The sequence below is a fragment of the Schistocerca cancellata genome, chromosome 1 (genome assembly GCF_023864275.1).
Source record: "Schistocerca cancellata isolate TAMUIC-IGC-003103 chromosome 1, iqSchCanc2.1, whole genome shotgun sequence".
NCBI lineage: Eukaryota > Metazoa > Arthropoda > Insecta > Orthoptera > Acrididae > Schistocerca > Schistocerca cancellata.
The window spans coordinates 653,112,816-653,134,624 of NC_064626.1; the positions used below are offsets into that span (position 1 = coordinate 653,112,816).

At 39.9% G+C, this 21,809-nt stretch overlaps 1 protein-coding gene across 3 annotated transcripts in view; it reads left to right on the plus strand.

Moving 5' to 3' along the window:
* The window catches only part of LOC126183463 (transmembrane channel-like protein 7), a 175,669-nt gene that overhangs the window by 111,720 nt on the left and 42,140 nt on the right, over positions 1–21,809 (plus strand). The window contains exon 1 of one of the 3 annotated variants that reach the window (XM_049925477.1): positions 14,795–14,967. The exons of 1 other annotated variant lie outside the window; for it this stretch is intronic. The gene's annotated coding sequence lies outside the window, so the exon portion shown is untranslated. Of the gene's footprint in view, positions 1–14,794; positions 14,968–18,703; positions 18,832–21,809 lie in introns of those variants that run through there. One more of the 3 variants, XM_049925486.1, reaches the window with a different exon arrangement.

Here is a 21,809-nt window from a genome sequence, read left to right on the forward strand (position 1 = left end):
AAATCGACCAACTGTCTGAAGACAATGCAAGGTTACTTCAACGTTGTGATGCCCTGACTGATGAATTGCACGGGCTTAGAGAGGAGATCAAGATTAAAAGTAATAACACGCACGAAACTACACGGGACCTGCATACCACACCGCTGTTTATGCGCAGCCACAGCAGCGCCTGCCACGACCCGGACAGCGAAAACGGCAACCTGCCGAGCAACCCCCCACCCTGCGCTTCACCGTCCGCCTCTCATCAAAACACAGAGGCGACAGCTTACAGGCGACGCCGCGCATGCGCGCGCAACGATTCCTTCGTGCAGTGACACCATAGTCAATGGAACCCCGCCGGCTGTTGCACAGAACAGCTCCGCGGACAACACTACAGCTTTCACTGAACTACCGTTCAATGATAACGTGTTTCAGGTTAGTTCCCTTTCATACTTACCGCGCACCGACGATAACGTCGCGCCTTCCTGCGTCCCTCCACGTATTTCGGCCACACCTATTCACAAAATCAAGGCCATTACTACGGGCGTCTTTCACCGGCTTAACACAACTGAGGGACCGCCTGTCCGTTCTCACCCCCGTCGCCTCAATGCAAAAAAACTTACCGCTGCCAAAGAATATATTAATGAACTTTTACGCTTGGGTATAGTCTGCCCCCCGGACAGTGCGTGGTCTTCCCCAATACATGTCGTTCCCAAAAAGGACAATTCCTTTCGACTCTGTGGAGACTATAGGCGTTTGAACGCCAGAACAATACTTGATAACTACCCTGTCCCACACCTCCACGACTTTTCACAATCCATGTTCGGTGCCAACTTTTTCTCTCTGTTAGACTGCAAAAAGGCATACCATCAGATTCCGATGCACCCAGAAGATATCCCCAAACCCGCTATCATCGCCCCATTCGGACTATATGAATATTTGTTTATGCCTTATGGATTGAAGAATGCCGCTCAGACCTGGCAAAGATTCATTGACACCATTCTACGTGGCCTTAATTTTTGCTATGCCTACCTAGACGACATTATTATTTTCTCCACAACTGCAGAGGAACACAAACAACACCTCTAACAGGTTTTTGGTAGATTGGCACGACACGGAGTTGAGATTAATCATGACAAATCCCAACTGGAGAAGCCAGAGGTTATTTTCCTGGGACATTTGGTCAATAATGAGAGCATTCGTCCCACCTCAGATAGAGTACAACAAATACTTGACCTTCCCCTCCCTCAAACCTATAAAGAGTTATGTAGATACCTCGGACTGGTAAATTTTTTTAGACTCCACATTCCACATGCGGCATCTCTTCAAGCCCCTCTCACTGAGGCCTTAAAGGGAAAGAATACCACAGGCGACAGACACATAGAATGGGATCAGACCATGCAGCGAGCCTTCGACTCGCTTAAGGCTATACGGAATGAGTTTTTCGATGAAAAAATCGATTTTTGGGTAAATGCATTTTCGAAAAATTTAGACTCTCCCGTTTAATACCATGTATAAAATATTTGGTTGACGTGAATAGAACTATTTTAAATACTTTTTTAAAATAATTTCGACACACGATGTTCCGCACCTTGTATATGAGACGCGAAATATACCTGATATAGACAGCCGTGCCAGAGATATAATTGAGCACAAGAGAGTTAGCTTTTCTGTTGGCTACACTGCTAGACAGCTGACAATAGATTCTGCACCATTTGTATTGTTTTCATTGTGAGTACATCCATGTCATTGTTGTGAAAGTCGTATGTGGGGAAGTCATTGAGTTTTCTTTCCTTCAACATGCCAAGACCTAGTCTGAAGGTATTTAGAAAGCGTGTACATTGGCGCAAGAAAGTAAAGTGTACTAAAAATTCGTCTGATTCATCTTCATCAGTATCTGATGTCCCAGTAGCGACTAAGCTCAACACTGGTAGTGATACATTGAAAGATGCTGCTGCCACTACATCGGAAAGTGCTTCAAGAAGAAAACTAGCTGGAATTGAAGAAGAATACAAAAAACTAAATGCTGGGACTACAAAATATGAGGTAATTAACGTCTCTTTATTATCAGACGTTTTGGAGAACAATGTGTGCTGCAAACAATGTGGAACATGTGGTGTTTCATTGAAAACAAACTTAAATGTAGGACTTGCTTATGAATTAGAGTTGATGTGCAGTTATTGCAAACACAGTGTTACTTTCTTCAATTCCTCACATGTTTCTGCAGATACAAGTAAACTACACGATATAAACATTAGACTGGTTTATGGATTATGGTGTATAGGAAAGGGCAGGGCTGCAGGTGCCATGTTGTGTGGTGTCATGAACCTCCCTCCTCCACCTTCAAAATTTAACAAACACATAATTGCAATAGGCTCTGCTGTAGAAGATGTGGCACAGGAAAACATGAAAGATGCTGTTGAGGAAGCAGTTGTTGAAAATAATAATAGCAGAATCTTGTCCATAGCTTTTGATGGAAGCTGGCAGAAGAGAGGCCACACATCTCTGAATGGTGTAGTAACAGCTACAAGTGTGGACACTGGTAAGGTAGTTGATGTGGCAATACTTTCCAAGCATTGCAGATGCAAGGAGAAAATGAAAAATAAACATGAAGAGGAGTGCATGGCAAATTACTATGGGTCGAGTGGTGGTATGGAAGTTGCTGGTGTAAGAAGTATTTATCAACGCTCAGTAAAATGGTACAACGTTAGATACATAAATTATCTTGGAGATGGTGACTCAAAGGCTTTCAAAGAAATTGAGGAACTGAGACCCTATGGTAACGATGTGAAAATTTCCAAACTGGAGTGTGTTGGCCATGTTCAGAAAAGGATGGGATCAAGACTTCGACGGCTCAAGGCTAGCATGAAAGGCAAGAAATTGAGCGATGGAAAAACTTTAGACGGGAAAAATAGACTGACTGATGCTACAATAGATCATATTCAGAAGTGCTATGGTCTAGCAGTAAGACAGAATACAGCAGATGCAGAATTAATGAGAAGAGCAGCCTGGGCTCTGTTTTTTCATACACCTTCAAACAATGAGAATCCCCAACATGGGCTATGTCCAAAAGGAGACGATAGTTGGTGCAAGTACAACAGAGGCAAGGTAACTAAGAAACAATACAATCACCCTCATCACCAGTCACCTGCCATAATGGATGAAATAAAACCAATATTCCGAGACCTCGCAGATATTAGTCTACTAAAGAAATGTCTTCATGGCCGGACTCAAAATCCAAATGAGTGTGTGAACCATGTGATATGGAATAGACTACCTACAACTGTGTTTATGGGTATAAACACACTTCACTTTGGCGTTTATGATGCTGTTTCATCATTCAATCAGGGCAATATAACAAAGTGCAAAGTTCTGCAGAAGTTCGGGCTCTGTGTACGACTACGAACTGCCGCAGCTATGCTTTGTTTGGACAAGGAATGGCTCTGGTCTTCAGATAATGCCATAAAAGTATATTCAAAGATGGCTAGACAGCATAGCAGAGCCATCAAGAGGAAGCTGTTGGACGATTCTGATGATACAAGCTATGGAGCAGGCTTGTATTGAAGCAAAAACTTTGAAGCTAATTTCCTGTAACTTTAGTTTTTTTTGTATAAGGTACATTTTCTCAGGGCCTATTTATAGTAGAAAGATGAAATTTTCTGTAGTTGTTCCTTAAGACATTCTAATATATCTGAATTAAAAGATATGTGGAATTATTTTGTATTAATGGATGTAAATTTTAAAATACTTGTTAAAATGTATAACTTTTTTAACATTTACAAAAAATAAAATATCTGAAAAACTATACATTATTTTTTCAAAATTAATAATTCAGCATAAAAGCAGAACATATCTCTGCATGCTGTGAAAAAATCAAGAGTATCGTCCAAATAACAAATGAGAAAATGTTCCTAACTTTTAGCTCAATTTAACATTGTAAGCATAGGGCGTTCCGTATACCCTTAAGTACGCCTTAGTGAACGCTATTACCCTGTCTCGCCCTCACCCTGACGCCTCCCTGACAATAACCACAGACGCTAGCGATAATGCCATTGGCGCAGTTTTGCAACAGACCCTACCAACAGGTACTACACCCCTGCGTTTCTTTTCAAAAAAAGCTCACCGAAACGCAAAGAAAGTGGTCCGCATTTGATCGTGAACTTTACGCCATTTATGAGGCCGTAAAGTACTTTCGTACAGATATTGAAGCCCGACTTGTGAAAGTTTACACAGATCACAAGCCCCTTGTCGAGGCTCTCCGCAAACCAGCATTAGATGTACTACCCAGAAGGTTCCGCCATATGGATTTAGTATTACAATATGTTTCAGACTTTCAATATAACAGGGCAATGACAATGTTGCAGCAGACTACCTGTCACGCCTGTCCTCCCTGAAGACAGCTATTGATCCTCACCGCTTACACGAGCTCCAGTTATCCGACCCAGAGATACAGCATCTTCTCTCTGACTCTGATACTTCCTTACAAATTGCTCTACTTCCCTTCCCTAATGATGATTGCTCTTTGTATTGTGACATTAAAACAGGTCATCCTCGTCCTATAGTCCCTAAAGCTCTTAGGAAAGACGTTTTCGACACAATCTCGCTCACCCGAGCATTCGCGCGACTACGTGCCTCATTACAGAGAGATACGTTTGGCCTAATGTAAAAAGAGATCGTACTCGGTGGGCGAGAGCATGCATACCTTGCCAGAGAGCCAAAATACACAAACATACTAAGCCCCCATTAGGCAAATTTACTGTGCCCTCAGGTAGATTCCGTCATGTCCACTTGGACATTGTCGGTCCGTTACCGATATCTAACAATTTCCGTTACTTACTGACCATGATAGATCGTACCACACGTTGGGCCGAGGCTAACCCCATCGCGGACATTACGGCCGACACTGTAGCTAACGCTAACGCTTTTGTCCACCATTGGCTTTCTCGTTTTGGTTGCCCTACTTCACTTACCACAGACCAGGGGACACAATTTTAATCTAATCTGTTTAATCGCCTCTGCCAACTGTGTGGTATCAACAAATTCAGAACTACAGCCTATCACCCGCAATCTAACGGCCTAATAGAACGATGACACCGTACCCTGAAGGTCGCTCTCATGTGTCATTCTTCCTCTTGGACTGAGGCACTCCCCTGGGTCCTTTTACGGTTGAGGACGGTTTTCAAAGATGACCTTAAAGCGTCAGTTGCTGAGATGGTATACGGAGAAAACCTCGCACTTCCGGTGGATTTTCTTGATGATCCTCCTCTACTTCCCGAGGATCAACTTCCCGAGTTGGTACAACAGGTTCGACAGCATATCACCAAGTTACGTTTTCCGCAACCTCGATCGCATGCTACCCCTCCGGTTTTCATTCACCCACACCTCAGTTCTTGTAACTATGTGATGCTTAGAGAAGACGCTGTGCGTCCACCCCTTGCTCCACCCTACACTGGCCCATACCGCGTCCTGTCACGCTCTGAAAATACTTATACGATCCTCTTTAAGAACAAACCATCTGTCGTGTCCATTGAGCGATTGAAACCAGCATGGATCCTTAACGACACCGACATACACGATAATGAATCTGTTTTGCAAGAAACTTCAGAGGCCTGTCCTAACCCTTCTCCACAAGCTAATCAAACACTCTCTGCAAGTCAAGGTCCCCCTCTTCTGTACTTCACGCCTCCGAGTGCCAGCAGTAATGAACTAGTGTTTCAAGTGAACTTGAGTGACTATGATGTGGACTCTATAAAAATACAACTTGTGGACACTTTTCTTTTTTTATTTGAAATTCAAAACAATTCTGTGCCATCTGACCAGAAAGACATTAAGCTATTACAGTACTTCAGTGTGGCTCCTGGTATTTCACAAAATGACATTTCAGCCTATGTGGACTCCAATAATGTTTTATTTATAAGAGTAACCCCCCCTCTCCTTCATCTTCCCCCAATTCTCCTACCCCTATTGCCATCACCCGTGCTCGCCACACCGTACGGCCATCTCTCAGACTTCAAGATTACGTCATGCCTTAAATGTTTACCTTCACTTTATCACTTACTGCTCATCACTCCTCCTATGCGCTCCGCGCTCCTCGGGGTGGGGGGGGGGCTCTTTGGCAGAAGAACTGCCAGAAAATATTAATATCTTTGCTTTTTTGTACTTCGTTTTTACTTACTTTGGTTGTTAACTAGTTGGTGTGAGACATTCATCATGACTGTTACCGTGATTGTCGAAAACTATTTCTTTGTGTTTTGATTTATCGTGTGCCAGTAAAATATTATGTAGAGAAAGTAAATGGTGTTTTCTGTGTTATAAGTATAACACTCGCCATAGCCTTGTGCCATTTACAGTAACCAAACGCTAATATGCAGGGCACTATGCTAAGCTAACTGTCTCTTAGATGAGAAAGGCTTTCCGAACCTTGTTATTTTTTGCTTTTGAGTGCAAGTTTATCTATAGTGTGAAACTAAGGGCCAATTGTATAAAACATTTAATTTTAGGTTAAAGCCTAGTTTACACGACGACACTAGGTTGCAGGCAACTGCGCTACCGGCCACTGAGCATGCGCGCCATGCGTTTGCGCAACTTGTTGGTGAAACAAAACACTTTCAGCGTGTTCCAACTTTGGCGATACTAGTTGCATGAGTGTTGAGGTTATGTGTGTTCGTAGAGTGTAGACAAACTACAATATGAAGTGAGGAACGGAGAATAATGTGCGCTTTTTGGATATCTATGCTTTGCATAGGTGTTTGTGGGATTTCAGTGATGCTGATTACAAAAATAAGCAACATATTGCTGCCACTGACACCATCATGTGCGATCATAACATAAATGATTTGACAATATTTGAGCTGCAGGGCAAAATTTATTGTGGTAGGAGCACATATACGGCTGAATTAAGAAAAATACAAGCAAGTGTAATTCTAGCTGTGGCAATGCTCTCCTCTACAAGACTAAAATCCCATCGTTCGAGTTGGCCAACTCTTTGTTAAGGAATATTGTCTACAAGAGGGAAGGTTATACAAATTCAAGAAGCTGCATTCATTATTCAGTATTCATCTATTTGAAACATCGGCGCAGTGCTCCCTATTCACATATGTTAGAATTTTGAAATATTGCCACTGTACAGATCTGTCTTCAAGAGAGTAGTTTGCAAACCATTCTCTTCTTAATGCGGCCTGCTTCGAATAATTATTGTTGCTAACGTTAATAGTTATCACTGTTAATATTAATAATTATTGGTGTTAATGTAATTGCGTCATCACCAACTAAAACTGTATCTTATAGCATGCCAAGTGATCTTGATTGTAATGCGCGCAATATGATATATAATTATTCAGTTCTGGTGACAGTACTGCATTCATTACAGTAATTTTATTCCTTATCACATAATTAACTATATTTAGAAGAAACGTGAACAATTCTGGTGGCATTCTAAGATAATTAAAATAACTCCTGGGATCTCCTGTTATAAATTATTTCAGCAAGGATGCTGAGCAACCGAGGTGACGTCTTTTCTCCATCCAGTCACGAATGGAAACACGTTTCCTATTTTTTTCTTATGCACCAATTCCATGCAACAAACTTTAACTCCATCACATCTCGTGCGATGTGCAGCTGTCAAAACTTCCGTTTCAGACACGACTCAGGGACCCACAAAAAGACGAAACTGAAGTATACACTGGTTTCGCCATGTCTGCAGTCAAATATAAAGCCATTTGCGTGCAACTCACTCCACGCAACAAGTGGCGCAACCCAATATCATCATATAAACTAGACTTAAGACAGAAAATGACCTTAACTCAAACTTAACCTGGAAATCTGCGTTGCATAAACTTTAATCTTAGATCGTATCACCGTAAAGGCGTATCATATTTGACTGACGAAAATTTGCGTTTGAAAGTCAGGTTCAGCTCTAATCGTCAGTTTATGTGTAGTGGCACTACGATTCGTCGCTTTTGTTTTTACAGACACCAACTGAAATAATAAAAAAGTTGTTATTAACACAAAAAATGGCAAGTAAATATGTGACTACGCCATTTCCACGCTACTGATGCTCAGAATACTGTTTTTCGATCTGGAAGGTTAGGTTAAGGAAACTACTGGCTACTGTATACTTAATGATGAGTCTCATAACAAGTCATGAGACGACTCGTAAAAGGTGTTTCACAGACACTTAGCAGCAGAGGAAGAAAGTAAAATTCTAAATTTGACAGCAGCCAATAATGATTCAGCATCACTTATACATGTTCTCTTTCGGTTCAAGTAGCAGTAACTATGCCATTTGTATTAAGTTTTTAGCTACCAAACATGTCTGTAAACTGCTATGACAATTCGGCATGAATTGAGAAATAGAACATAAGCAAGTATTTTGAGATATATTCGCCATTCCAGAAGAAAAGTGACATAACTGTCAAAATGCTTAGTGTACAGGAGAGGCAGAAGACCAAACGACATTTTTTAAAAAAACTTCATAAGACAACAGCAAAATTATCTATGGAATTGAAAGTTGGCCTAACTGTGACACTAAGTATTCTCTACAAAATACAAAAATTATTTCCTGCAAACAGCATCCCATTTGCGCCCTTGCAACCCTTTAAGTAAATGTGTCATTGTTCTTCCGACATTGTTATCGAAATTTAACAAATATGACTAAAGAAGGTGTGTGGGGAAAAAGAAATATATCTCTCAACCATAATTTTTTGTTCACTCTTACAGTTTCATTGTTTTATTATCATTTTTATTATTTGCATCTTATTACTGACATAAAATAATATACTAAGTGAAATAAAGAACTTCTAAATGACATAAAAGCAACAAATTACATTTATGTGGAAAGAGAATCGTAGAAGGCCTTGTAATATTTAGGAATGATATTGCTGTAAACCAAATTGTTTAAATCTTGAATTTTGTTTCCTTATAGGGTCATTTTTGCAGTATAAGCAGGTCTCAGATCCAAATTACTCCCATCTACATTCCCTGTTAAACGCCTCTTTCTCCCTTTGAACTGAACTTGTCCCCACTCGGACTGTTTGCAGATGTTCGTATACTGAAACACATCACTTCCATTTTCACATCGAAATAATTTAATTTTGGACAATTTTAAAATGCTCCTGTCAACATCCTTTGCCATGTAAAGAGCCATCTCACCATGCAAAGCTTTAATGTCATTGAAATCTGAAAAACCCATTTCTCTAATATGTAGCACATTTCCCTGCTTTTTTGCATTTCGGATGACTGGTATGTACTGATTGGGTACATAAATTGGCCCTGACCTCTTAGCACTCTTAACTGCTTCCTCAATGAACTGCGTCTCCCTCATTCTGGGTGTGACCACAAATCAAATACTTGTGCATAATGGACTGAATATCCGGCATTTGTACTGCATTCAAATGCGTTGCAACCATGTATCTGAAGTAGAAGAGAATGAAAATTTTAATCAATATGACTTTCACAATAGAAACATTTTGTTACATGATTTCTGTGAATCACAGTCTGAGTTTACGGTACTTAGTTGTTCTTCTGTTGCGCTCTGCAATTGTCGGGGTAAAATACGATATCCATCCCAGGAAGGTTCTTGGATAATTCTTCAAGATATTGTAAGACATAAGTTGCTGTTTCTACCACGCCTCTGTTTCCAATGCCCTCGTGGGAAAAAAGGTAGTTTTGTCATTTCCAATCTCAGTGACCTGCAACAAACAACAAAAATAAGTAGAACAGACTTCAAGAGCAATAATAGATAGTGAAAAAAGGTATGTATGGACACTTACTGTGAAATTGTAACAGTTGAGCCTCGACCTGTAGCAAAAGGCAGATGTTTTGTCCCGTTGTTACCAGAAGACAGCTTGTAAATCACAAACAGCTAGTTGTATCTTCTTATTTTGAGCCAATTCCTTATCCAAGATTTTTTTCTATGTGACTCAATTCTTTTTCTTCCTGATGTTCTTGAAATGCTTCTTGCAGCGTTGCCTTGTCTTCATCTGTAGCGTTTTTGTAAGCTTCACATTGGTCGCATTGACCCTTCTTTCGACAAAAAATCCGATGTTAAATTCGGTATTGAATATAGGCACGTAGGCGTCATACTTTGCAGCTGCCAGGTTAGCGGAGGATCGCTCTGAAGAGTAATTTCTCTGCATTTCTGTGACGGATAAGCCACCATCGATGAATACTCTTGTTTTGTCGCTTCTTACATAGTGACTCTCAATATGGCGAATTGAGTTTATGTGAGTCCTAACTGACTTCAAGATTTCTGGATCAGTCTTATAGTGTTTTTCCATGTTGTCCCCTTTTGTCCACAGGTGCCATCCCAGTTCCAGTCCTTTTCGCTTCGATAACAGTATGGATTTTCCTTTCAGTTATTCTCAAATTGTATATCAGAAATGTTTTGCACACGCGAATCTTCTGCTTATCTTTCACCAAGTAGAAAACGCAATTCGGCTTTCTAGGTTCTTGGGCAGTAATGTGGCGATATTTGAGAACGATCGTTTCAATGTATGTATTTATAAAATCCCGTTGTCTTCGTAACGATCCCAGTGCTCAGTAATTTGTAAACAGTTGACATCTATAGTCTTCTGTTACTTTCTTTGTACAAGAGAGGATACATTTATCAGTATACGGAGCATTTTTCGAGCCTTGACAATTTTACTCGTTGTTGTTGTTGTGGTCTTCAGTCCTGAGACTGGTTTGATGCAGCTCTCCATGCTACTATATCCTGTGCAAGCTTCTTCATCTCCCAGTACGTACTGCAGCCTACATCCTTCTGAATCTGCTTAATATATTCATATCTTGGTCCCCCTCTACGATTTTTACCCTCCACGCTGCCCTCCAATACTAAATTTGTGATCCCTTGATGCCTCAGAACATGTCCTACCAACCGATTCCTTCTTCTAATCAAGTTGTGCCACAAACTCCTCTTTTCCCCAATCCTATTGAATATCTCTTCATTAGTTATGCGCTCTACCCATCTAATCTTCAGCATTCTTCTGTAGCGCCACATTTCGAAAGCTTCTATTCTCTTCTTGTCTAAACTATTTATCGTCCATATTTCACTTCCATACATAGCTACACTCCATACAAATACTTTCAGAAATGACTTCCTGACATTTAAACCTATACTCGATGTTAACAAATTTCTCTTCTTCAGAAACGCTTTCCTTGCCATCGCCGGTCTACATTTTATATCCTCTCTAATTCGACAACAATCAGTTATTTTGCTGCCCAAATAGCAAAACTCCTTTACTACTTTAAGTGTCTCATTTCCTAATCTAATTCCCTCAGCATCACCCGACTTAATTCGACTACATTCCATTATCCTCATTTTGCTTTTGTTGATGTTCATCTTATATCCTCCTTTCAAGACACTATCCATTCCGTTCAACTGCTCTTCCAAGTCCTTTGCTGTCTCTGACAGAATTACAATGTCGTCGGCGAACCTTGAAGTTTTTATTTCCTCTCCATGGATTTTAATATCTACTCCGAATTTTTCTTTTGTCTCCTTTACTGCTTGCTCAATATACAGATTGAATAACATCCGGGAGAGGCTACAACCCTCTCTCACTCCCTTCCCAACCACTGCTTCCCTTTCATGCCCCTCGACTCTTATAACTGACATCTGGTTTCTGTACTAATTGCAAATAGCCTTTCACTCCCTGTATTTTACCCCTGCCTCTTTCAGAATTTGAAAGAGAGTATTCCAGTCAACATTGTCAAAAGCTTTCTCGAAGTCTACAATTGCTAGAAATGTAGGTTTGCCTTTTCTTAATCTAGTTCCAAAATAAGTTGTAGGGTCAGTATTGCCTCACGTGTTCCCATACTTCTACGGAATCCAAACTGATCTGCCCTGAGGTCGGCTTCTACCAGTTTCTCCATTCGTCTGTAAAGAATTCGCGTTAGTATTTTGCAGCTGCCACACGGGATTAGCTGAGCGGTCTTAGGCGCTGCAGTCATGGACTGTGTGGCTGGTCCTGGTGGAGGTTCGAGTCCTCCCTCGGGCATGGGTGTGTGTGTGTTTGTCCTTAGGATAAGTTAGGTTAAGTAGTGTGTAAGCTTAGGACTGATGGCCTTACTAGTTTAGTCCCATAAGACTTCACACACAATTGAACAATATTTTGCAGCCGTGACTTATTAAACTGATAGTTTTACTCATACGTGATGTATAACTTTTCCCACTGTTTCTCAGCGTTTTGGCTTTTACTCTGTAACCAGTTGCTAAAATTTCAAATTCTTTTTTTAGACTTTTTAATGAGAGATTTTTCCTTATGGACGACTGAGTTTTCACTTGAATTAGACCATTCATCGCTGCTTGATGGATGATAATTGTCACTTGAGTCGGCGGACAAATCTGAACTGCTATCGGAAGTGCTGCTCAGCAAAGGGGATGTTACTGGCATCCTTTTCATAACTGATTTTGTCGCACTTGCCCTTTCAACCACTTTCACATTTGTAGCTTCTGGCAGTTGTGTTACCTTGGATTTATGATGCCTGTGGCTCCACCTTGCTCACTTGCTTGTCTGTTATTTCACAGTGTGGGCTTAATAGTTGTTGCTCTATACTGCTCACCCGTGCTTGTAGTTCACTTATCATGTAACAGTTTATTTCCCTTGTCCCTTTGTTATCCTCCGCTAGCCCTTGAAAAGCAAGTCGCTCATTTTTACCCCTATAAAATGGAAATGAAATTGACCTACATGTATTAAAAAGCCATTTTGTTCACATTAACAATGATGCGAAGAACAGTTATGACAAACAGTTATTTAAAAGTTGAGGAAACAATGACTCTATGAACAATTACGACGCAGAAGTTATTCAAACATCGGCAAAACAATGACACAATTTACACTTACATCGTTATTTCATCAACGATTTTAGTAGAAACGATTCTCAGTCCGCAGTATTCATAACTTCTGTCGTTATTTCACTGGATACGTTACTACACTCACCAAACTGAAACATGCAAGTGACAATGTTCTTCCCAACCCAAGTCGCAACAATTGATATTTCCACAAAGACGCAACTACCCTCTAGTGGCACCATGTATAACTACAGTTCTGACGATCTTTCACTGGATGTGTTACCTTTTTCTGAGAGGACTGGTGCAATAATCTCGATTTGGTGAATTTTGCAGTTGTCATTGTTCTTCCGGAACAGTGTATTAACCACATAATTTTGTTTCATTCATTTCGATGGCTCAGAAGTTGCTTTGTGTACTGAAGTGCAGAAGACCACATGTTCGAACCCATGTCAGTTATTTATTTTTTCCATTTGTTACTACTTTCTGTATATGATTGTTCGTAAAGACAATTATAACAACATTACTGTGCCATTGAAATCATACTATACCGTACTGACCGTTTTCTGAACGTACTGGACCATTGTTGGGCAAAATTTTGTGTGCAGTAACCCTAAGCTATGTCCATTACATTGTTTCCTTTCGTTTACTTTACAAATATCTGAGCATTCAGATGTGTGCACAGAGGACGACGATGACAAGACCTAATGAGCTCCTCGCACGTTCTGTGAAAGGGTGAACCCGCCCGTGGAGTTAAATGACAAGTCATTTAAAATGAAGTTTGGTTTGGAGAAACGTATTGTAGAGCAGTTGGAACTAAGGCTCAGAGACTATCTAATGAAATGAGCCAAAAGAGTCCAACCACTGACTGCAATGTGCATGTTGCTGTTAATCTCAAGATATTACGCCACACGAACTTTCCAAATAGTAGTTGGTGATGTGTTTAAAGTAGACACAGCAACAGCTTGCAGAGGTGTCCATAAGGTATCAGCCTTATGAGAGAATTAAAGTGACTTTATCTTTTTATCAAACAATTATATCTTTACACTAGTTTAACACAATTTCCAGCAGCAGATCATTCTCGTATTGCGAGAAATTTGGCGATCGATCGTTTTTCTGTTTACTTGCTCAATGATAAATACTGCGTGTCTACGACAATAAAGATCTGCGGGTGATGTTCAATAATCGTGCCGACAGCTGATTTTAGCCATGTTGCGAAGCATGTTACATGCTACCTGAGATCAAATTTGAACCTCTGATCCACATACATAAATGTAATGTACGTCTGAGCTCTGAACCAGCTTCGGGGATCCAAGTTCACAGTAGAGCCACATTGTGGTAGAGCTTAGTTCTGAACGTTGCTCACAACGAGTTAAAATTTTAACTCGTTGGTTGCTCACTTTCAGATCTGATGTCAAATTTGATCTCCAGTCAGTGAGATTTATGCAATTGGCCCTGAATTTCAGTTATTTCTGCGAGGAAATAGCAGATTTCCGACTTCGATTGAAGACATGCATTCAAGCACAGACCCATCTCCAACCTATATGATTGGAATCATTTGTTGGGACTGTGTGTCTTCCATCAGATCCGAAAATTTTAAAATTGATTTTACCGTTAAAAATAGACTTTTTTCATAAGTCGCTGGCGTGATTTCGGTTTTTAGTTGTAAATGCCTCTAATTTTTTCTATTTTTCTTCCGCGATCTTGGTCTTCCTAATAGCTACACATCCAGAATGGCATTTGGTTTACACACGTTTCTTTGTATCTGTACAGGCTGGAATCTAACCTACTTGGACACTAAAATAAATAAATTGTTCGTTTCGACTTTTCTTATAAATAAGTACAAAAGATACGTTATGACTCTGTACATTGTTGAACAGTATTAATTTCACACAATTTCACATATATAAGACTAGTATAATCTCACACTGTATAATATAAACACTTACAGAGCAATCTACGACTATTCTTAATTCTACCACTCGAAAATATGTAGGTATACTTTTTCTATTATCTTCCGTGTATCTTCTTTGGACTCGGTAAACGCCCATTAGTTTTGACAGCTATGGAATCTGTGTGTTGTTTGGGGTGCATGTATTTTTTGTTTGATGGAAGGATGTCATCTCATCACATGGGTCTGTTTGGACCGATCGCTTTAACCATCAGCTCCTTTTTATGCAGTCATTCCAGTGACAAATTTTGAGGTAAAGACTCGTTATCTGTAGTTGTAATTTCGGAAAAAAATACCGTGCGTGGAATTAGATATTCGTAGGCTGTAGTTTATTTAAATCCATAGCATTTGCTGTTAATTTTTATGTGACTGTTTCTTAAAATAACGTTACAGTGAAGCCCGAGGTATATATTGTATAATTGTTTCCGCTAGGTAACTGTTAAGTACATTAAATTTATGAACACAATTCGTCAAATGTATTTCATCTGCATAGAGCGTAAAAGCAATATATGTTCATTAACCACTATATTATTAATACCTTTGATCAATGATGGTACAGTATGAATATAAATTGCCAAGGATGGATGACAGCATATATGTGTGACATTGTTTACGTAAGTCTCTCACTGTAGTAACAAGATTAAAAAAAAAAAAAAAAAAAAAAAAAAATGCCACTATGCATATTGGTGATAAAAAAATTAATTTTACTCTGGCAGTCATGAAGTTTAACAAACTGCTGCATATACTTTGAATTTTATCAGTTAGATTTGACAATTTGTAAATGAACATATTTTTGCATAAGTTTCATACAGAAGACTCATATATGTTACTTCGCAGATTATTCATATTTGAGGACTTGATTATTATGCTCTGTTAATAAAGGCTAGGTAGTACGTAAGAATGTTTAGGATTTTCTCCCAAAAAATATGTGCCATGGTAAATAACTGTATTGTATATATGTATATAGTTTATGTAGGCTGAGCCTTAGTTGTGTATTGTCCTCCTGCCCAGACTGGTCTGCAGCTCAGCCCGCGTCTGTGTTAGGTTGGAAAGTGATAGTTTGGGTTGATGTGACAAAACCAACAAATGTGAAAGCAGGAAATCTGGTTGTGGTAACATATTGAGTGGTAGTGAAGCCTAATTTGTCTGCATCAAAATTCAAAGGTGGTGCATATGTAGCTTTACTGTAGATTGTTGTGACAAATCATACAGCCTGATTTTTTTTTTTGTTTTGTGTTTACTTAGGTCCTATGATTGGGACTGAAGTTCAAATTTTGTTGATGTGAATGAGTTGTTATTGCAGCAATGTAGGATAATTTCAGAAGCTGTAGCTATAATGATTAAGTGGCCTTTGGAGCACCTGATAGTTGAGGCAACCTGATTAAGTGCAGAGGTACACAATATTACTATAATAAATAGTTATTGCAGTATTGTGTGGCATGCTGATTAGTAAAAAAGTAATAGTCTCTTCCTCTGCCTTCTACTGTCAGGTGGCACAGTAGTTGGCATACTGGACTTGCATTTGGGAGGCTGGAAGTTCAAATCCGTCTACAGCCATCCAGACTTTGATTTTCCTTCGTTTCCCTAAGTCCTTTGAAAACGAGAGCTGATTTCCTTTCCCGCAACCCATACTTGTGCTTTTTCTCTTATGGCATCTGCCACTGAGCACCTGTAAGCTCCAAATACACACTCTGTTATGGCTTCAGCATCTAAGAGACATTAAGCTCTTCCTTTGTGTTGTGATTTTCTGGTTAATTTGACTGAGGTCCACTTATAAGCTATTGAATATTCCTTTTGTACCTGGTTACCAGTGAGCTTTAAATGTAAACAGTTTCACACATGTATCTGACGATTGTTCAGTTGATTCTGTTCCCTTGCCTTGTGGAAGCCTTCATTTGAAAAACTTGTGAACCAGTGATTCAAGTTAACTCTGCAAGTAAATGCCCTAAGTTAGCACAGCAATAAAATACTTGACTCATACTGGAGAGCAATATATTACAGTCCCATTCTAATGTAAGCCTTTGCAGCCTTGTTAAAGCAACTTTACATTGGGTAGTCCCCACTCAGATAGTGTGTGATAGTGTATATCTCCCCACTACTGCCACCACCACCACCACCACCACCACTACTACTACTACTGCCACCAACCAACCAACCGACCAACCCAACCTATTTACCTTCCTACCTTGCTGGAACTATCACTCTTCTTCTTTTTAACCAGGAAAAATTGTATGATGCCGCATGGAGATACAACATCCTACACCAGCTTCATGGACCTGGAGGCATGGATGTCCACCACTTTTTTTTTTTATTTAGTCCTTTTTCAGGGAGAGATGCTTTCACTATCATGTTGGTGAAAATTATTTATACAGATGGATTCCAGCAAAGGAATGCGGTCAGTTGTTTATCTGTTTCCCCTGTTAGGGCTTTCTTAGAACATCTTCTGGAACAGTTTACAAATTATGACATGGAGTCCTTGAGGCACTGGAGCAGATACAAAAGCATAACAGTGCAACGTTTCTTGTCTATTCTGACTTGCTCAGTGCGTTACAAGCAGTACACCAAATGTAGCCAGTAGAGAAGATGATTCAGATCATGCATGACACCTTACAACAGATCTAACACCAAGGTAAGGAAGTGGTCTTTCGCTAGATACCAAGACACGTCGAACGCAGGAAGTGAAACAGTCAACAAAGCAGTCAAAGAAGCATGTAGGGATGGTGATGTACTTCAGTGTGCTGTCATCTCACTATCTGGCAGAAGAATCATGGGAAATGGAATGGCTGGAAATTTGTAAACAACAAACTACAGTCAATCAAATCAATCATACTGACATGGTGGACTTCATACGAATCACACCGATGGAAGGAAGTGCTGCTCACCAGACTGTGAACAGGACACTGTCCAATAACACCTTATTTCCTCCTCCAGTGGGAAGTCCACCACTCAGTGTCCAGTGCGAAGTCCACCACTCAGTGAGTTTGTAGTTTACCAATTTCGGTCTGAGATTTTTCAGCTATGTGTTTTATATATTGACATAAGGGCAACACCTCAGTTTGGCTGGAGATCTGCCCACCATTCTAGCCACTGCCAACATGGATTTTGAAATTGTGTGAAACTTCAGACCTTGTTTCTGGTGTTCAGAAAAGGGGTCAGCATGCTGTAAATCTGTAGCACATTAGGGCAGTTTAGCATTTTTATTTATCAATTTTAAGTGTCATAATTAAGGGTAACAGGAAGGCAGTTTTTACAATTGTTAAGAGGATTTCAACACATTATAAGCAACTTTGCTGTGGGTCACCTCCCCCCCCCCCCCCCCCACCCCCCACACACACACGCACGAGCACATGCTCGAGATTGGCATGCTGACACCTTGAAACAGTGGTGATGACCACCCTTCTGAGTGCCCCCCATTCATCATCATCTAATATTTGACTCCTTAATGCCTTCATGTCTTCAAGATCATCACCTTGGTCTTCTGTTCCATTGAATGACAGTTCCTCCACCCTCATCCTGAATATCTATATGCTCCTTTGTCCTCTTTGATAAGACCATTGCCAGAATGAGGATGACTCATTGTATTGAAATTCTTCAGCCACCATTGCAGATTATTTTTATTCAAAATCTAAGCAGATATGAATGAGTGCTGAAATATGCTGCACCCAGACCATGCTAATGGTTCTTACCAACTGTGGAGCCTGCTTTTATAAATCTCTTGGAATCTGTACAAAGCACAACCTTGGGGAACTTATTGTACACCAGATCTCAGCTGTTACAAAGAGGGAAAAGGTAGTGGGGGTCAGTGTCATGTCAGAGACTCCTCTGCCTATTAAGAGACTGATAGATTGTTAATAAGTTTTAATTGAGATGACATAGGACTATTTAAATTATTATTTTATAACTTTTTAAAATATTAACTGAAATATTAATGTAATGTACATTAATTATAGCTGCTGTGTGTTGTTTTCCAGGTCATGATGTCAAGGAGCACTCTGAATGAATTCACCATCAACCATCCTTAGTCCCATACAATCCGTGGACACTGAAGTAGATTAAGGTCCATTTACACTATGAAATTAATCGCTTCTTATGAGTCTTTGAGTATACTTCAAGCCAGGTAATACATGAATCCAGTAACAAAAGATGTCTGGCCTTACTAAAACTCACTTCTCCACTCAAAAATGTTAGGGAAGGATTTAATTGTTCTGTGTAATAATACAGGTGACAGTACACAAAAATGATATAGTGGATGTCTTGAGTCTTACTGAGAGACTCTGTGCTTTACACACACAGTAGTGATCCCTCTGTAGAGGCACTAGGTCATGCAAAATGAAAGTTAGTAACTGGATGTAAGGGATAAAAAGCTTCAAATGAAGTCAACAGCCTAGCAGTGGTGCACCTCCTTTCATCCAGTTATCTAAAATGAAGTGCTATTAATCCTCCTCTGTAAAAGACTCTGTCCTTAATATCTGGATTCCTTCACTGATGATATTGTCCTCTAGCACAAAGTAGTTTTTATGTGCATATATTAATAACCTCATCAGCTACTAGCACATGTAGCACAATTATTGGTGTAGGGCCCAGGAAATAGAAAACCCTAATCTTGTGTGCATTGTTGCTCATGTTGAAATAACTATTTCCTGGTATCCATTCACAGGATTGACTGCTTTATTCAAGCAGTTTCAATAGCTGTGTTTCTAATAATTTTCTATTTTTGATGTCCCTTATTTACGTGTGTGTGTGTGTGTGTGTGTGAGAGAGAGAGAGAGAGAGAGAGAGAGAGATCTTTTGAGTTTCATGACCTCTCACGGTTTTGACTTTCTGCGCCTGAAATAAAACTGTATTCCAGCTGCGTACTTCTTCGAAACACAACTTTCCCGCATAGGGAACATCACATAAGACTATATACATCAGTTTGACAGTTTGTTACATGAATTAGAATTGACTATGCTTCTTCTGTTTATGTATGTGTTTCTCCCAGTATTGTTACACTGCAGGTGTTTGCTCTGGGCTTGCCCAATTACTCTAGCCTGGAATGACGCTGCATTGAGAGTACACAAATGCCCACGCAGGTACACACAGTTTCATGCTCGCAGCTACTGAATCACTATATCACATATGATACATGAGTATCATTCGTCGGCTAGATTGACATAGGGCAACACAACACTCTTCCAGAGTTATATGTAACACCACAGATTTCACTGAAGTTCTGCAGTTGCAACCCTGGATGGGCAAAGCCATCAGTTATGTTAACCAGGAGCTGTCTGGATTGGTATTGACTTTGCCAGTAGCTGTTGTTTTAATAATGGGTTACACAAGACATGTCCTACATTTAAACAGGGGAGGAAAGGTACATTAGTGGAATTGATAGCTGAAAATATAAGGAGGGAATGGGGTGGGGATTAGGGACACAGGTACCAATGGTAAAATTCCTGTGATTATGGAAGTAGAAGGTGGGTTGTTTTTATGCTAAATACCTCATTCATACAGGGTGTTTTGAATGAAGTTAAGTAAACAAGGTTCCACATGCAAAAGAAACTTATATGGGTAAGCTGACAGTAATGCATCAGAATGTTGGAGGAACTTCTCTTTTGCTTACAAGAGCTTGAAAGTTATAATGAGAGTTGATATGTTACGTCTATTAGCATCATGTAAATGCAGGAATTAATATGTTAAACGTAGAGGACTAAGATTTAGCACCCTGTTTCTGTAGGGAAAACATGGAATAAAGAGTAGTTTTCATGTGTAGTTACAAGCTTTTTTAATCACTGTACTTCTCATTTCAAACTTCAGGGAAGCAGGAAACTGTACATATTTGTGTACAAACCAGCAATGAATTACTATTGAAGATAAGTAAAGCTGTCATCAACACAAAGATTGTTCTGAACATTACAGTGCTTTACTGGGCGTTATCCTATTGGAGGTGGTATGCTGTTGCCTTTCTCAGACCTTTGAACTGATTTACTCGCCAGTTATAATGAAACCTACAGTTTAACATATACTCCAAGCCATGGTGCAACTTAGCATTTTTCTACCAGAGCTAAAAATATGCCAAATGACAAAGAATCCTGAGTAGATTGAAATAAACGATATCGGAATTGAAAAACAACTGCTATCACTTAGTAGCGGAAAAGCATCCGGACCAGACGAGATACCCTTAAGATTCTACAGTGATTATGCTAAAGAACTTGCCCCCTTTCTATCAGCAATTTATCGTAGATCGCTGGAAGAACGTAAAGTACCTAGCGACTGGAAGAAAGCGCAGGTCGTTCCCATTTTCAAGAAGGGTCATAAATCAGATGCGAATAATTATAGGCCTATTTCGCTTACGTCAATCTGTTTTAGAATAATGGAACATGTTTTGTGTTCTCGTATTATGACGTTCTTAGATAATACAAATCTCCTTCATCATAACCAACATGGATTCCGCAAACAGAGATCATGTGAAACTCAGCTCGCCCTATTTGCCCAAGAAATTCACAGTGCCGTAGACACTGGCGAGCAGATTGATGCCGTATTCCTGGACTTCAGGAAGGCATTTGATACGGTTCCGCACTTACGTTTAATGAAAAAAATACGAGCTTACGGAATATCGGACCAGGTTTGTGATTGGATTCAGGATTTCCTAGAAGAAAGAACACAACATGTCATTCTTAACGGTTCAAAATCTGCAGATGTAGAGGTAATTTCGGGAGTACCGCAAGGAAGCGTGATAGGACCTTTATTGTTTACAATATACATAAATGACTTAGTTGACAACATCGGTAGCTCCGTGAGGCTATTTGCAGATGACACGGTTGTCTACAAGAAAGTAGCAACATCAGAAGACTCGTACGTACTCCAGGAAGACCTGCAGAGGATTAATGCATGGTGCGACAGCTGGCAGCTTTCCCTAAACGTAGATAAATGTAATATAATGCGCATACATAGGGGCAGAAATCCATTCCAGTACGATTATGCCATAGGTGGTAAATCATTGGAAGCGGTAACGACCGTAAAATACTTAGAGTTACTATCCGGAGCGATCTGAAGTGGAATGATCACATAAAACAAATAGTGGGAAAAGCAGGCGCCAGGTTGAGATTCATAGGA